We start from the raw sequence: 17,019 nt of genomic DNA on the forward strand, positions 1-17,019 counted from the left end.
ATGAAAATCACAAATTTACATATATCCTGGTTAATGAGAAATGTTAAATAAAAACTGTGTGGAATAATGCCTGGTCGAGAAATGACAGGAGCTACAATATGCACTAGGCAAAATAAACCCAGGGGCTATGATGAAATCCAACAAACAGAGAAATGATGAAATCATCTTTACAAATCAAATAACCCATTGATAATAGAGTAAAATTTCAATCAATCAGAAAGAAATAGTAATTGTTATCTTATGTATTATATCATTTGATATTATGTGGCCTCAGAAAGAAAGAGAAGGAGAAGGAAGAGGAGAAAAAAAGTTATATTATTTGCTTTAGCTACAAAGCTAAAGGCCCAAAAGCCACCTGTAGGGACAGATTGACTAGAGTGGGCATTCATCCTTAATTAGGTTATGGACTCAGGCAGTTCAAGCTGCTGTAACAGCAAACGATTTGAGTTTGTTGTGGCTTAATGAACAATATTTATTTTTCACATCTGTGGAGGACAGGAATTCCAAGACTTGTGCATGCCAGATTTGTCACCTGGTAGGTCCTCCTTCCAAGTTCACGATGGCATAGAGTCTTTTCACTGTGTTCTCTTCCTGCAGAGATGAAGCAAGCTCTCTCTGGGCTTTCAAAATGGCACTAATCCCACTTCTGAAAGATTTGCCCCCATGACCATATTTAATCCTAGTTAACTCCCAAAGATCTCATGTTCTAACATCATCACTTTGGGGGAATATTTTCAACATAGGAATTTTAAGGGAAACAAATATTCAAACAAGATGTTGCATTTGATTTAAGGATAATCATGGTTGAAATCTTATCCCTAAAGACCCCTCTGCCATCTGCACAGGTTGAAACCCAAGAACAACCAGTATGCTGGCATTGGTTTTTGCCATTGAGGAGATCAACAGGAACCTCCATCTTTTACCCAACATGTCTCTGGGATATGAATTTCATAGTGTTGTGCACAATCATCAGTTGACCATGAAGAGCACCCTCATTTGGGTCACAGGGCTGGGAATGGCCATCCATAATTTTACTTGTAGGAAAGAAAGCAAATCTGCAGCCTTACTTACAGGAACAGCGTGGACACCTTCTGCCCAAGTTGGAACACTATTGGAGCTCTACAAATTTCCACAGGTGAGGGTGGTGGGAAGGGCTGAGACCATTTTCCACTGGCATCTTTCTCAGGGGACTATAGACAGTGAAAGGAGAAGACTAAGTGTACGCCTGTATCAAAGTGTTTCAAAGGATAAGGACTCAGAGTCTGATGGGGTATCCACATTTGTTTTCTTTGGAGTAAAGAGGAGAGAACAAGATCAGAGTGTTTCCCAGAATTGACACTAGTCAGTACCCTTGGAGGATATGGTTTTGGGAGGTGATTAGAAAAATAGGAAAGCAATTTTTAAGTTCCACCATTTCAACCTATTGTAGAACACCTTTCAGTGCTGAGAGGGTGCCTAGTGCCAACCCTCTTCCTCACAAGACCTCCATGTTCTTCCCCTCAGCTCACCTTTGGGCCTTTTGAACCCATCCTGAGTGACTCTGGCCAGTTTCCTTCACTCTATCAGATGGCTCCCAGGGACACATTTCTGGCTCTTGGCATGGTGTCCTTGATGATTCATTTTAGCTGAAAATGGGTGGAGTTGGTGATCTCAGAAGACAAGAAAGGCATTTGATTTCTCTCAGGATGAGAGGAGAGATGGACAGGAATGGAGCCTGCATAGGCATTGTGATATGGTCCCATGCAATGTGTCATTATACCTAAAAGGTCTTATGTGTATTATAACCAGTTAATGACTTCAACAGCAAATGTCATCACATTTTTGGTGATATGGACTCTGCTCTGGGCATCACTTTTGGAACATGGGACAATTTGGACACTTGGAAAATCTGGACCACTACCTCTCAGTTGGATGTAATGTCAAGTGAGAGCCTTTCATCCTTGACCCATTCCATGGTGCTCTCCTCTTTTCTCACCACCATGGGGAGATTTCAGGTTTTGAACATTTTATCCAGACAGCTAATCCATCCAAATACCCAGAGGACACATACCTTTGCGAGATTGTGGTGGATGCATTTTAACTGCTCAGTCTCAAAGTCTGACTGTAAAACATTGAGGAACTGTTCTTCCAAAGGTTCCTTGGCATGGTTACCATGGCACCACTTTGACATGGCCATGAGTGACAGGAGTTACAATATATACACAGCTTTGTATGCCGTGGCCTACACCCTCCATGAGATGCTTCTTCGACAAGAGGATGTGCAACCTGTGAAGAGTGGGAAAGGACCCATGTTCTCCCCTGGCAGGTAATGTCTCCCATTGAGTGGTGTGAACTTCACCAAGGTGGCATCCTGCCTTGAAGCATTCCACAGGGCCTCAAACCAAGCAGCGCAGGACCGTCTCCCCAAACACAAGCACTTCTGTACTGTTTTCACTGCCAGCAGTTAATCTATGCCTAGGTGGTGATCAAGAACCTGATGTCAGTGTGAAAGGGGAAAGGAGCCAGGAATGAAGATCATCAGTGTGTAGTGAGAGAGCAACTCAGGATCCCACCCTCCCTCTGCTCTCAACAGGGGAAACCACTCCTTCCAGGAAGTCCTTAATTGACAAGCAGAGAACTAGCTCTTGAACTGCCTGAGGGATGCTGAGCACAATGGACGGTTTGTATGAGTCATCTGATGCAATTCTGTAGCCATGGTAGACACTGTGGCCTGACCTGAGTGACAGGTGCTCTGAGAACAAGGAGAGGAAAGGGTGTCGAGGTTTATGTGGAGAGCTTGCCAACAGACTGATCATGTGTCCATGAATTTGGATATCTTCTCCTAAGGTTGATTCTGTTTTATAAGTTTATGATATATTAATTTCCTTATGCTTTCATTTGCATCACTCCATTATGTGTCTATGAGAAACTTTTATTTCAAGAAAAGGATTAAAGTAAAGGCAGGTTTTCCCCTAATTCAGGTTTTCTGTTATAAACCTCATCATAACTTGATGCTTCTCTTTCAGTTGCACCCCTTCCTGAAGAACATCAAATTTAACAGTCCTGCAGGAGACCCAGAGAGTGGGAATCAGAAAGGACAATTGGACGCTGAGTATGACATTCTCAAACTTTGAATTTTCCAGAAGACCTTAGACTTAAGGTGAACATAGGAACGTTTTCCCCATATTTACTACATGGTCAAAAGCTGTCTCTGTCTGAAGACAAGATATAGTGGGCCACAGGAAATAGACAGGTGTGTTGGACCTCATCATAATTCTTTGCATTATGCATGAATAAACATGGTGCTGTGGTGGTGTTGTGGCTCTGCAGAGCTTACTGAAAAATGAGCTTTGTCTATTTAACAACTCACTGGCATGCTTCCACGATTTTCTCAGTGAATTTCTGATGGGTGGGAAGCAAACAGGTGCATTCAACCATAGGTTTCTAAATGTTCATAAGTATCACATTTGCAGTGTAGTTGGATCTGATCAAATAACTATGTGTAGGTATATGTGAACTATGTTTATTAGTGTTATGATACTCTAAAACATTGTAGTTATTATGGAACTAGGTAAAAGTCCTGTTGCCAACACATATCTGCTTTTCCTAGACTCCTCACTCAGTCTGCAGTGCCAGTTGTAGACCTGGACTCAGGAAGTCCCCACAGGAGGGAAAAGCTGCCTGTTGCTTTGGCAGCATTTCCGCCCAGAGGATGAGATTTCCAACCAGACAGGTGAGTGCATGCCTTAGGGAGAATTTCCTGAGATCTCCTGTACCCACACCTATGCAATGGAGTGGAAAGGTTCTGGGAGATAATAGCAGAGAGAGAATTATTCCTTTCTTAAGTTGATGATTCAGTTGTGCTAATCGTTAATAACGCCCTCTGCAGTAGCACTCCTTGTGCCTTGAACTACACTCTTTGATTCCTTATTCTAGGCCCACTGCAGACAGTACTGTCACAGGAAGTCCCTTTGAGAGCCTTAAAGTAACCTCAGCTTCCTCTCCGACCGGATGTGTAACCAATTATAATTTATTTGTCTACTTTCTTCTTCCTTCAAACTACATGGAGATTTCCAACTAGCACTTTGAAGACATAGACCTAGCCCTCCTTAATTTCCCTGTGCCCACCACTGTTCTTATGCAGAGCAGATGCTCAGGAAGGCTGCTTCTGAATGAGGAAAGTGCATTTCTTCAGTGTGTACCATGCTGTGGTGCATGCACACCTTCAGGGGGCAGGCAGATTTCCTGTTCTCTAGTTTGCAATGAGGAGGAAAAATGACATATAAGAATGAGAATCCAACATAGTGGATCAGTCTGCATAGAGATTCCCTGGATGAATTCAGTAGTGCCATCTACATGCTCTAGGAAGGTGCAGGGAACCTTTGAATGGGTGGTATAATCAGTGTATCAGATGGCCAAATGGTGGTATTCATTCTTAGTAGAATTTCTAGGAATGGCTAAATCTTGGCAATTACCACTTCACGTACTGTTCAGAGAACCTAACCAAAAATGTTCAGTGTGATTTGTAAACAAAGAAGGTGGGTGTGGGTATTCAGAGGTGATGTAAAATGGCTGGTAGACCATTAATTTTTGTTTGTTTGTTTGTTTCCATTTTGGTACTGGGGATTGCAACCAGGGCCTTGTGCATGCAAGTCAACACTCCATCAACTGAGCTATATACCCAGGCCTGGCAGACCAAAATTGAAGAGTTTTGTATACAATAGCTATCATCTTGGAGTCACTCATGTTTGTGGTATTAAATCACCTCTAGAGTTGGTATTTTGTCATTTTTTTTTTGTGATTATTATGTAGTTAGCTTCACAACATAGTAGTATAATTTCAATTTATTTAAAATATACTGAATCTAACAATATAGTCCAGCATACCATCAATTTTAGTAAAGATTACTGGGAATACATTAGTTTCCAGGGTATGTTCCCGGGGAACATATAAAGAACACAGCTGCAGCTGAGTGCAGTGGTGCATAAATATAACCTCAGTGTCTCAGGAAGCTGTGTAAGAAGGACTGCATGCTCGGGGCCAGCCTCAGCAACTTAGCAACTGTTGAGACTTCATCTCAGAAACAACAGAATCCCAACAAAACCAACAACAGGAACATCTCCCTCCAACTGCAACTCCTACATGCTTGAAGATTTTAAAATACACTTCAAAGCCAACCCCATGGGTTATAAATATCATGACAGAAATACAAATGTCTCAAATTTAAAATGCTACCTCTTATGTCTGGTGGGGTTCATCTAAAGCTATTCTTACAAAGAAATATCCTGCAGATATACAGATGATAGATAGGTAGCCAGATAGATATATAATAGAAATAAGATTTATTATGCACATTTACATGGAAAAGAGTGACAGTTTTATGTCCTAAGAGTACATTGCAAACTTAGAAAAAGGGCAGCAAACTAAACACAAAGAGAACAGAAGAGAGGAAATGATCAATTTAAGAAAACTTAAGAAAATAAAAGACCAATAAATCCAAAGTCAATTTTAGCAAAAGAAAATTGACAAACCACTACTGAGATAGAAGAGAAAAATGCAAAATTATTGACATTAAGATTGAAAGAGGGTTATCTATACAGAGCTACAAAAATTGTTAATATGATGAAAATAAGTTCTAAGTAAGTTCATGTTAATACATCTGAAATATTAGATAAAATGGAGAAATTGCCAGACAAATAATAATTACCAAAAGGTCCCAAGACAAAATGAAAATTCTGAGTTGCCCATATTTGTTAAAGAAATCAAATCCGTAGATTTAAAATTCCCACAAATTTTAAGTTTGACCTGCAGATTGACCAGTGTGTTTCAAAGACATTCAGAAGGACATGATACCTATTTAGTGGACTCCTCACGGAGCTGCAAATCACAGATTTAACAAGATGCCAATGAGTCCAGGTAGAAGGGCTGTTATCAAAACAACATATTTTAATGTATATGCTGCCAGAGCAAGGGGAGTAGCAGGTAGGGGAGGACTGGGGATTGAGTGAGCACACTCTGATTTGTGTGCATCATGAGTTGTCACAGTGAACCAGGCCGCTGTGTATCATTGAAATGCACTAATAAACACAAACTAACGAAACCCAATCACAACAAATGCGGAGGAGACATAGGAGGAGAAGGAACTCTACATGCTGGGAATATAAATGAGTACAGCCTCCATGGGAAGCAGTACAGAGGTTCCACAAAAGAATAACAACAGAAATACCAAGAATCCAGGACTGAGTAGATAAAGTTAATATGTTAGGTAGCAACTGCATCCTGTGCTCTGGCCTGCTCACAATACTCACAATGTAGAGCCAGCCAAGGTGCCCATCAAGAGAATGGACCCAGCTGAAGCACCCACCACCACACGGTCATCGCTCAACCAGAGAAAAGTCAAGTCCCATCAATTTCAGGGAAATGGATGGAACTGGAGGACGGAATCAAGCAAAATAGGCCAGACACAGAAAGACAAGTACCACGGATTGACTGTTCTGTGTGGAAACTAAAAGAAGCCCTGTCTTAAGTGGGACAGAGTTTAACTACAGGAAAGGGTGCTGGGTGGGGGCTGGAAGATGAAATGAGTGGATGGACGTCATCCACACCCCCCATGCTTCTCTGGAAACATCACAGGGAATCCCGTTAGTAAGTACGGTTAGAAAGTGTGAGTAAAATAGATGTCAGATGTTGTTATTGGAGATGGGGTCCTGCTGAGAGTGAGGATGAACAATGCCTACCAGTGAACAGACCTCGGAGACCTGGCTCAGAAGGCACAGATCTAATTTTACTCACGATTGTACACAACTATATAGGCACATTATCCAGTCAGGTTAAGACACTTGTTAAAACACAACAGAACCAACCTAAATGCTATAGGTCATACTAATGTAAACAATCCAAGTAACCCTACGTGATTCTGACCAGCAACAAGTCTGAGACAAAGGACTGGGGGAAGGCAAGCCCCAGCACACAGCATGAGGCGAGCAGCAGGGTGACCTCACACCACAGCTGGCTGTGATGTCTGCTGAGCGAGGTTTCCCCTCAGCTCCTAGCTCAGCCTCAGTCACTGCAAAGAACTCAATCCATGGCAAGTCTTCACCATTCCCTCAGTTTCTCTGTCAAAACTGGTTTATTTAGAACATTGCATCAGCGACTGCTGAAAAATGAGCTGAAGGAATGTTCCCTACAGTCAAAGGCTGGGAAACCTGGGGATGTTCCATCGCCTCCTCCTAATAGCTTGACTTTGGTCCCTGAACTGACAAAATCATGACAAGAGAAAGAATTTACATAAAAAAATAAATGCAGCTGTATTTTATAAAGATGCTGCATCATAGCCCCAACTGATTTATGCAGAGGAGAGAGAGAGAGAGAGAGAGAGAGAGAGAGAGAGAGAGAGAGAGATATTATGGTTTCAATAACCACAAACATGACGAAACTCAAGACCCATTCATCTCATGCAAACAAGGAGACCTGCTGCCCATGGAGGAGAAGGCTTCTTCCACCTCTGCTGGGCCTTCACACAACACTAGAGCAGACACTGCGCAGAGGTGAGGCCTGGGGCCAGAGGACACAGATCCACCACTGCAGGACTCCCTGACCATGGGAGGCCCTGCCCCAGGAGCACTGCCAAGCAAAGGAGTCAGAAGGACCGGACCTGGGAATAAGTGATTGAGGCACATCGTCAGAGCACGACCCTGCATGAATGTGAAGCCCACACAACTCAGTACCCTGGTAAAAGGCCAGTGGTGGCCCAATGCTGGGTTAGCATTCACAATTTTAATTTCTACTTAGGAGTCACGTAGTTTTTGGAAAACAAATTTAAGGAGATGGTGTTGACAATACCTGAAATTATGTGGGATCCAGAAATGAATTTGATGAAAACATGTGAAAGATTTCCACCCACAGATTTATAGATCATCATTTGGAAAAGTAAAGTATATCTGAAATGATGGGGGCAGCAAGGCATTCTCATGACTGGGAAGACTCAAAATGGAAAGCATGCTATCCAAATTAATGTGCAGATTCAATTCAGTTATAGCAAAAATTCACACATGACCCCTGGTGGGATTGTGACTTATGGGGTGGGAGGACGCACTCCCTATGGCCTTGAAGACTTCTGGTCATCTCTGTAACCTTGGGACTTGGCCAATTATCTTACTCATGGTGGTTTCTCAGTAAGTATTGCCCCTCACTTAGATTAACCAGGTCACAGCTTTCAGAGGGACAGTTTTGCTATACAGGTGTTTGGGGTCCTTCCAAATTCCTGTGTTTAAACTTGGCCCTCAGTTAGATGGAATGAACTCATAGAGCATTAGGTCATCAGGTGTCCACCTTCATAGCAGAGTTAATGTCATTATTAAAAAAAAGTTTGGAGGAGTTGCTACATTGTGATGGGAGACACAGCAGCAGGGCTCTCTATCTGAGGCACAGAGACAGCCTTCACAGACAGGGAGCGACTGTGCCTTCATCTTGACTTCCTGGGCTCCAGACCTGTGAGGGTTATATCTGTGCTTTTATGAATCACACAGTTTAAGTGATTATATTTTTGTACCCTAAATTCAGTAAGGCAGGGAGTCTTCCACTTTTATAATGAAAGAAAAAAGGTGATCTTATGAATATGCAAGATTGTAGGGAGAAAGAATATTTTAGTTTCCCTGACCATGAAGAAGGTAGGCAGTGCTGACTTGCAGCCATTTCCTGAACAGCACTCATTAAGTTACTGCCCACAGCAACAAACGACTATTCAGCTAAGTTTGTCCAATGCACTCCTTTGAGTGGACTTGTGAGTACTGATAAATACTCACCCAGACTGATGACATTCTGCATTTCTCAGCAGACACAGATCAGTGTGTGAAGTGTCCAGATCACCAGCATGCTAACACAGAGAGAAGCCACTGTCTCCAAAGAACTGTGACCTTCCTGGCTTATCAAGATCCCCTGAGCATGGGACTGGCTGCACAGCTCTCTGCTCTCTGCCCTCACAGCTGCTGTACTTGGGGTCTTCCTGAGGCACCAACACACTCCCATAGTCAAGGTCAACAATTGGGCTCTCAGCTACATCTCATCTCCCTCACCTTCTGTTTCCTCTGCTCCCTGCTCTTCATTGGCCATCCCAGCAACCTGCACCCTGCAGCCAATAGCATTTGGACTGGTGTTCACTGTGGCAGTTTCCACCATTTTGGTCAAAACTGCCACTGCCCCAGGGAGAAGGATGAGGCGGTTGCTGGTGTCAGGGGCACCTAACTTCATCATTCCCAGCTGCTCCCTGATCCAGCTGACTCTCTGTGGAGTCTGGCTGGGCACCTCTCCTCCCTTTGTGGACTCAGACACACACTCTGAACATGGCCACATCATCATCACCTGCAACAAGGGCTCGGTCACTGCCTTCTACTGTGGCCTGGGATACCTGGGCTCCCTGGCCATGGGGACCTTCGATGGCCTTCCTGGCCAGGATCCTGCCTGACACCTTCATGAAGCCAAGTTCCTGACCTTCAGCATGCTGGTGTTCTGCAGTGTCTGGCTCACCTTCCTCCCTGTGCACCACAGCACCAAGGGCAAGGTCATGGTGGCCGTGGAGGTCTTCTCCATCCTGGCCTCCAGTGCTGGGCTCCTGGGCTGCATCTTTGCCCCCAAGTGCTACATTATTCTCATAAGACCTGAGGAGAACTGTCTGAAAGATTTGAAAGACAGAAGTTCTATGGCAAACAGGCATTCTGACAGATAGCTTGTGTCTCTCTATTACATTTTAATAGTTCTGAGAAAGCACAGCCAAAACCAAACTGATTTTGCATTCTAATCTTATGAAGTAACTAGAGACACTTAACTTTTTCCTCAACATGATCTGTCTCTTTTTCAAAAAGAGTAATATATGAAAGTAACCACCAGCAGCCGTTTAGGCTCCTAAACAGAATGCTATCTCAATGTAGCAGCTCTTCCTGAGTAGGTTTTCTTAGAATTCTTAGCTGTATTTCAATTATTTACCAGCCAACTTGTAAAGATAAATATTTAAATAAAATGTTTAATATTTAATGCTGATTTTGTTTCCTTCTCACACTTTTGTCATATATATGTGTATATATATATACTAATGTAAGTTCTGTAATATATTCACTAGTCTTTCTGAATGCATTTTTTAGTCAATGAAATTCTTTTTACATCTATACAATGCAAAAATTCTTTTCCACTTTTTAGTGTTTTGTTAGTGCACTGTAACTACACTTAATATTGGGACTCATTTTCACAGGATTGTAAATGTATGAAATATAATTTGCTTCACTTCAGTCCCCAATACTTCCTCTTTCCTTCCCCTCCTGTCTCCCTGTTAACCATCCTCTATTCTACTGGTCTGCATTCTTTATCTATGAAATTTTTTTATAAAAATTTAGTTATAGATGGACACCATACCTTTATTTGTTTATTTTTATGTGGTGCTGAGGATTGAACCCAGGGCCTCACATGTGAGGCAAACCCTCTGCCACTGAGTCACAACCCAGCCCCTAGGTGTTTTTAAATTAGTGCTTACTAGATACATATAGGAATCAAGTGATGTATCCAGGGACAGATACATAGATAAGAGAACATGATATATGTACAGGAAGATTATTTGGACATAATAAAGAATAAAAGTGAGTCATTATGATATCATGAATGACACCGGAGCACATTTACTCAGTGAAATAAGCCAGAAACAGAAAGGCAAACACATGTTCACAGGTGGAAGTTAAAAATGCTGGTTTCTGAGAAGTACAGAGTGACACAGTGGTCAGTACAGTCTGGAAGGTGGGAAGAAGGGAGAGAGGTAGGTCGGTAATAGGTACCAATATCTAGTTAGGTTGGCAGACTCGGAACCAGTGGTCCTCAGCCCAGCAGGCAACTGCAGCTTACAACACTGTGCATATTTCACGGAGAACTAGAGAAGGGGAGGGGAAAGGTTCCCAGCACAAATGCATGAGGAGTGACTAAGGAGACGGAAATGCTGACCATTCTGTTTGTATACATATGTCGAGTTATCACACTGAACCACATAACATACACAATACTTTTGACAAAAAGCAAAAAAAAAAAAAAAAAAAAAAAAATTAAATTAAAAAAATGAAATGAGAAATTAAACAAAAGCAACCAGAAATTAACAAGAGCTCTAGGCATGAAAAATCATGTTCCATTAAATCTTCACCTTTGGATTCTCTTTCCTTTTTTGTTTTTTCTTTAAGCAACTTCTTTCAGTGCTTGGAATCACCTGACATAACTGCTGGTTTTCTGATTTTCCTTGAGTTTTTCACGTCTTTCACACTCTTTTATGTGTTCTTGGAAAATTCCTTGTATTCTCTACAATTTGCTGATTTTTTAATTCCAGTGTTCAATCCTGCACCTGAGATTTTTTCTATAAAATTTTATCCTTTATTTCAATTTGTATGCCTTTTCATTTCAGTCTTTTAAAGTGTAACCTGGTAATTCTCCATTTCGATTAGGTTTGCTTTCTCTTAACACATTTTATTCTCACAATATATTTCCTAAACTTTTTTTCTAGTAATTTGAGTAAAACTTGCTGGGTGTGGTGGTACACATCTATAATCCCAGCAGCTTGGGAGGCTGAGGCAGGAGGATCACTTTAGGGCCCATCTCAGCAACTTAGTGAAACCCTGTATCAAAATAAAAAAAACAACCAGCTAGGGATGAGGATTAGAGATTGCCTCTACATTCAATCTGTTAACAAAAAAAAAAAATTATACATACACACAAACACACATACACACATATATATATGTAAATTCAATATATATGTAATTGTATATATGTATGTATACATTATATCATGTAAATTAATTTAGAGATTGCCTGCCTGGTTTTGTTTTCTTGCTGAGTGAGGTTCTCTCTCAACTGTCAATTGTTGACCTTATCTTTTGGTTAGGTTTCCACATGTAAATGTCAATCATTTTCCTATTCTTTTCTCACTTGGGCTCTGGGGGTTGAACCCAGGGCTTTGCACATGCCAGGCACTTGCTCTCACTGAGCTACATCTCTGGTCCTGTGCACTGGAATTCCAATTGGCTGCCATGAGTGAAGATTTTATCCCTTCTCCCTGGACTCAACTTCCTATCTAGCAAATTGGGTTTTCATTTTTTCCACTCTCAAAAACCTTGACCCCAGGACTAGGACTTGGGTAATTATTGTACAAGATAGTGTTTGAAATGGTAAATCAGGTGTGTACCTCATGACAACTTGAGGGACTTACTGTTGTGGGAAGCAGAGGAAGCAGCAGCACTGGAGAATGGAAAACTCACACTTAATTATTACACTGGTGGATCCAAAGGAGACGGACTCCAAATTCTGAGCTGCCTCCCTAGATTCTCACAACAGTTACAGGCTATCTGGTGCCACAAAATTTCTAGTGTACCTGATGAAGGCCCTGTGCGGGGTTTCCAGTGGGAAAAGTGAGATAAGGGAGAAACTGGCTCTTCTCATGGCCTCCATAATATCTAGCCTTGTGTCCAAAGAAGGAACAGGGGCGTTTACACTTCTAATTATGTTTTGTATTTCAGTCGTGTCTGTGTGATATTTCCTTGTTCATTCCGAATTTTAGTGGTTTGGGTTTTCTCTCGTCTTCTCTTTGTTAGTGTGGCTAAAGGTTTATCAATTTTGTTTATTTTTTCGAAGAACTAAGTATTTATTTTGTCAATTTTTTGTATGTTTCTTTTCTTTCACTTTCATTGATTTCGGATCTGAGTTTAACTATTTCCTGTCTTCTACTACTTTTTGGTGTTGGTTCTGTTCTTCTTTTTCTAAGGCTTTGAGCTGTAGTTTTACATCGTTTATTTTTGAGTTTTACTTCTTTTTTAAATGCGCTCCATGAAATAAATTTTCCTCTAAGTACTGCTTTCATAGTGTCCCAGAGATTTTGATATGATGTTTCTTTGTTCTCATTTACCTCTAAGAATTTTTTAATTCCTTCCTAATATCTTCTGTTATCCATTCATCATCTAAGAGCATATTGTTTAATCTCCAGGTGTTGGAGTAGTTTCTGTTTTTTACTCTTCATTTATTTCTAACTTCAATACATTATGATCTGATAGAATACAAGGTAGTGTCTCTATCTTCTTGTATTTGCTAACATTAGCTTGTGGCATGATATATGGTCTATTTTAGAGAAGGATCCATGTGCTACTGAGAAGAAAGTGTACTCGCTCTTGGTTGGATGGTATATTCTATAAATGTCTGTTAAGTCTAAATTATTGATTGTGTTATTGATATCTATGGTTTCTTTGTTCAATTTTTTGTTTGGAAGATCTGTCCAGTGGTGAGAGAAGCGTGTTAAAATCACCTAGTATTATTGTGTTACGGTCTATTTGGTTTCTAAAATTGAGAAGGATTTGTTTGACATACATGGATGAGGACACTGTTTGGGGCATAGATGTTATGATTGTTATGTCTTGCTGATATATGCGTCCCTTAAGCAGTATGAAATGTTCTTCTTTATCCCTTCTGACTAACTTTGGCTTGAAGTCCACATTATCTGAAATGAGGATGGATACTCCAGCTTTTTTGCTGAGTCCATGTGCATGGTATGTTTTTCCCCAACCTTTCACCTTTAGTCTATGGGTATCTCTTTCTTTGAGGTGAGTCTCTGCAGGCAACATATTCTTGGATCTTTCTTTTTAATCCAATCTGCCAGTCTATGACTTTTGATTGATGAATTCAGGCCATTAACATTCAGGGTTATTATTGAGATATGATTTGTATTCTCGGTCATTTGGTTCATATTTAAAATTTTTGACACATCTTGGTTCCTCCTTTATTTGACAGTTCCTTTAGGATAATTCCTCCCTTTGCTGATTTGTTTCTTTGTTTTTATCTCTTCCTCATGAAATATTTTGCTGAGAATGTTCTGTAATGCTGGCTTTCTTTTTGTAAATTCTTTCAGCTTTTGTTTATCATGGAATGATTTATTTCTTCGTCAAATTTGAAGGTAAGTTTTGCTGGGTATAAGATTCTTGGTTGGCATCCATTTCTTTCAGAGCTTGAAAAATGTTGTTCCAGGCCCTTCTAGCTTTTAGGGTCTGGATTGGAAAATCTGCTGATATTCTTATTGGTTTCCCCCTGAATGTAATTGGTTCTTTTCTCTCACACACTTTAAAATTCTGTCTTTATTTTGTCTGTTAGGTATTTTCATTATAATGTGCCTTGGTGTGGTCTGTTGTAATTTTGTGTATTTGGAGTCCTATAAGCCTCTTGGACTTGATTTTCCATTTCATTCTTCAATTTGGGAAATTTTGTGATATTATTCATCGAATAGATTGTTCATTCCTTTGGTTTGTCTCTCTAAGCCTTCCTCAATCCCAATAATTCTCAAATTTGGCCTTTTCTTGATATCCCATAGTTCTTGCAGATTCTGTTCATGATTTCTTACCATCTTCTCTGTTTGTTCAACTTTGTTTTCAAGGTTAAATATTTTGTCTTCAATACCTGAAATTTTGTCTTCCAGGTGTTCTATCCTATTGGTTATGCTTTCTATGGAGTTCTTAATTTGGTTTATTGTTTCCTTCATTTCAAGGATTTCTGTTTGGTTTTATTTCAATATCTCTAACTCTTTATTGAAATGACCTTTTGCTTCCTGAATTTGCTCTGTTAACTGTCGATTGGTGCGATCATTCAATGCCTGCATTTGCTCTTTCATCTCATCGTTTGCTTCCCTAATCATTTTAATTATGTACATTCTGAACTCCCTTTCTGTCATTTCTTCTGCCATGCTGTCGTTGGATTTTATTGATGTAACATCTAGATTTGTTTGGGGCATTTTCTTCCCTTGTTTTCTCATATTGTTCAGGAATCAGTGGGTCATTAAGATATTGCAGATTTCCTCTATTGACTTATAATGTCCCTGAAGATTGCTAGTATATCCCCTCTTATCCTTCAGTAGCCTGAAGTCTTGGAGGAAGTTGATAATGCGGAGCTCCACGAAGAAGCTGCCTCTCCAGCGGTGGTGACCCTCAGGTGGCGTATATTCCCTGCTAGTGGGCAGAGGTGCCTCCACTTGTTGACCTATGGTCATCCAATGGGGAACTAGACTGCGGGCTGAGGCAAGGCCTGTTTGTGCCTATGTCTCTGGTTTTACCGTCCCTGTGGGAAAACCTCCCCCGGCAGGGAAGACTCACTCAGTGGGGACGTCTTGCTTGTCAGTTGCCCTCCTAGAGGTTCCCCTCAATCTACAGCTACCACCTGGGCTGGGCTGTCTTCCTCTGCAATGTTCCCAGGGGCCCGGACCTACCTCCTGGGCCTGGGAGCCTCACCTTTAGCAGATGAGTCTCCTTAGGCTGTCTCTCCCAGAGAATCTCCCTGCAGCCCTGGAAACTTCACTCCGCCCCTAGGCATGTCTCTGTGCGGCTCTTCCAGCAAGAAGCCACCTAGCTCCTGGGACCCTGCTCTGCACCTAATTGCCTGGCTATGCGGCCCCTCCTCTGAGCTGCCTCCTGGAGCCCCATACAATAGCTCCGATACCCAGAGACCTGCCACACACCTCCTCCTCTGGCCAGCGGCCTGGTTTCTGACACAGGCACTAGGAGTCCAAACAACTTACTTCGGGTCTTCTCCTCCCGCCAACCGCCCGTAGCCCTAGGCAGTCACTCCAAGTCCAAGTGACCCGCCCTGTTCCTCCTCCTCCTCCTCGGGATAGCCCCTTGGGTGTTCAGGAGCGGTGCTCTGAGACCAAGTAACCCACCGTGCTCCTCCTCCAGGCAGGCCACCGGTGTTCAGGAGCACTTGCTTTTAGTCCAATCAACTGACCACTCGCCTCCTCCTCTGGCAACCGCCTGTAGCTCTCATGCAGTCACTCCTAGACCAAGCGACCCACCACTCTCCTCCTCCAGGCAGGCCACCAGTGTTCTGGAGCTGTCGTTCTGAGTCCAAACAGCTCGCCACGCAGCTCCTCCTCTGGCAACTGCCTGTGGCTCTGATGCAGTCACTCCTAGACCAAGCGACCCGCTGTGCTTCTCCTGTTTCTCTGGGCAACCCCCCGGTGTTCAGAAGCGGTCGTTCTGGGTCCAAACAGCTCGCCACACAGTTCCTCCTCAGGCAGCCGCCCGGAGCCCCAGTGGTTGCTCCGAGTCCAAGTGCTGTGCTGATCCGCCTCCTCTACGCTGATCCCAGTTGTCCGTGTTTACCGCTCCAGCGGGGGGAGGGGCGTATCGCCGGGCCACTCTACTTCACAAAGTTCCCTGCGTTCGGAGGCTACTGCCCCATCCGGGACGCCTCCCCAATGGGAGAGACTCACCCGGTGGCTTTGAGTTGGTACCAAGTCTCTCACTATCTCCTGTTTTGAATCTTGCGTCCTGGAGCAACGTGAAATACAGCCGCCCTCTCGTCCGCCATCTTGAAAAACCCCTAGACTACTTCTTTAAACACTTTTTATTACTACTTATTCTCAAAGCTTCTAATTGATCTATTTAAATTTTTATATACTCTTGGTTCAACTTTGTAGGTCAAATATGTCCAGGAATTTGTCCATTTATTAACATAGTTTTTAAAAATACTTCTTAATGTTGCTATGACTGTCCATGTTATCTCTTACAAAATGTTCCTTGTCATCTCCAACTTATTTGTTGGGTCTTCCCTCTTTCTTTTGGTTAGTTTAGCTAAGGGTTTGACAATTTTGTTTACCTCTTTGAAATACCAAATATTTGTATCATTGATCCTATGCATTATTTTAGACCCTATGGATTTTTGCGTTGATTTTTGTTGGGTGTTTCCTTCTACTGATTTTGACTTAAGCTTTGTTTGTCTTTTCCTTGGAATTTAACATGCACCAGTAAGTCATTTGAGATTTCTCTTTTTAATTCAGGAACTCATAGGTATAAGCTTCTCTCGCAGTACTACTTTCACTGTATCCCTAAAGTTCTGGCACCTCGTCTTCCTATTTCCATTTAATTCTAGAAAATTTTAAATTTATTCTTTGTTTTGTTCAATTAAACCTGTTTTTTAAAAAAATTAATTGTTCAATACCCATGTGTTTGTATCATTTCTGTAATTCCTCTTCTTATTAATTTCTCT

At 41.8% G+C, this 17,019-nt stretch overlaps 1 pseudogene; it reads left to right on the forward strand.

The window, feature by feature from the left end:
• Window positions 1-868: 868 nt before the first annotated feature.
• LOC124967943 (vomeronasal type-2 receptor 116-like) lies at window positions 869-9,703 on the forward strand (annotated as a pseudogene).
• The last annotated feature ends 7,316 nt before the right edge of the window (window positions 9,704-17,019 follow it).

Source organism: Sciurus carolinensis, chromosome 17 (genome assembly GCF_902686445.1).
Source record: "Sciurus carolinensis chromosome 17, mSciCar1.2, whole genome shotgun sequence".
Lineage (NCBI taxonomy): Eukaryota > Metazoa > Chordata > Mammalia > Rodentia > Sciuridae > Sciurus > Sciurus carolinensis.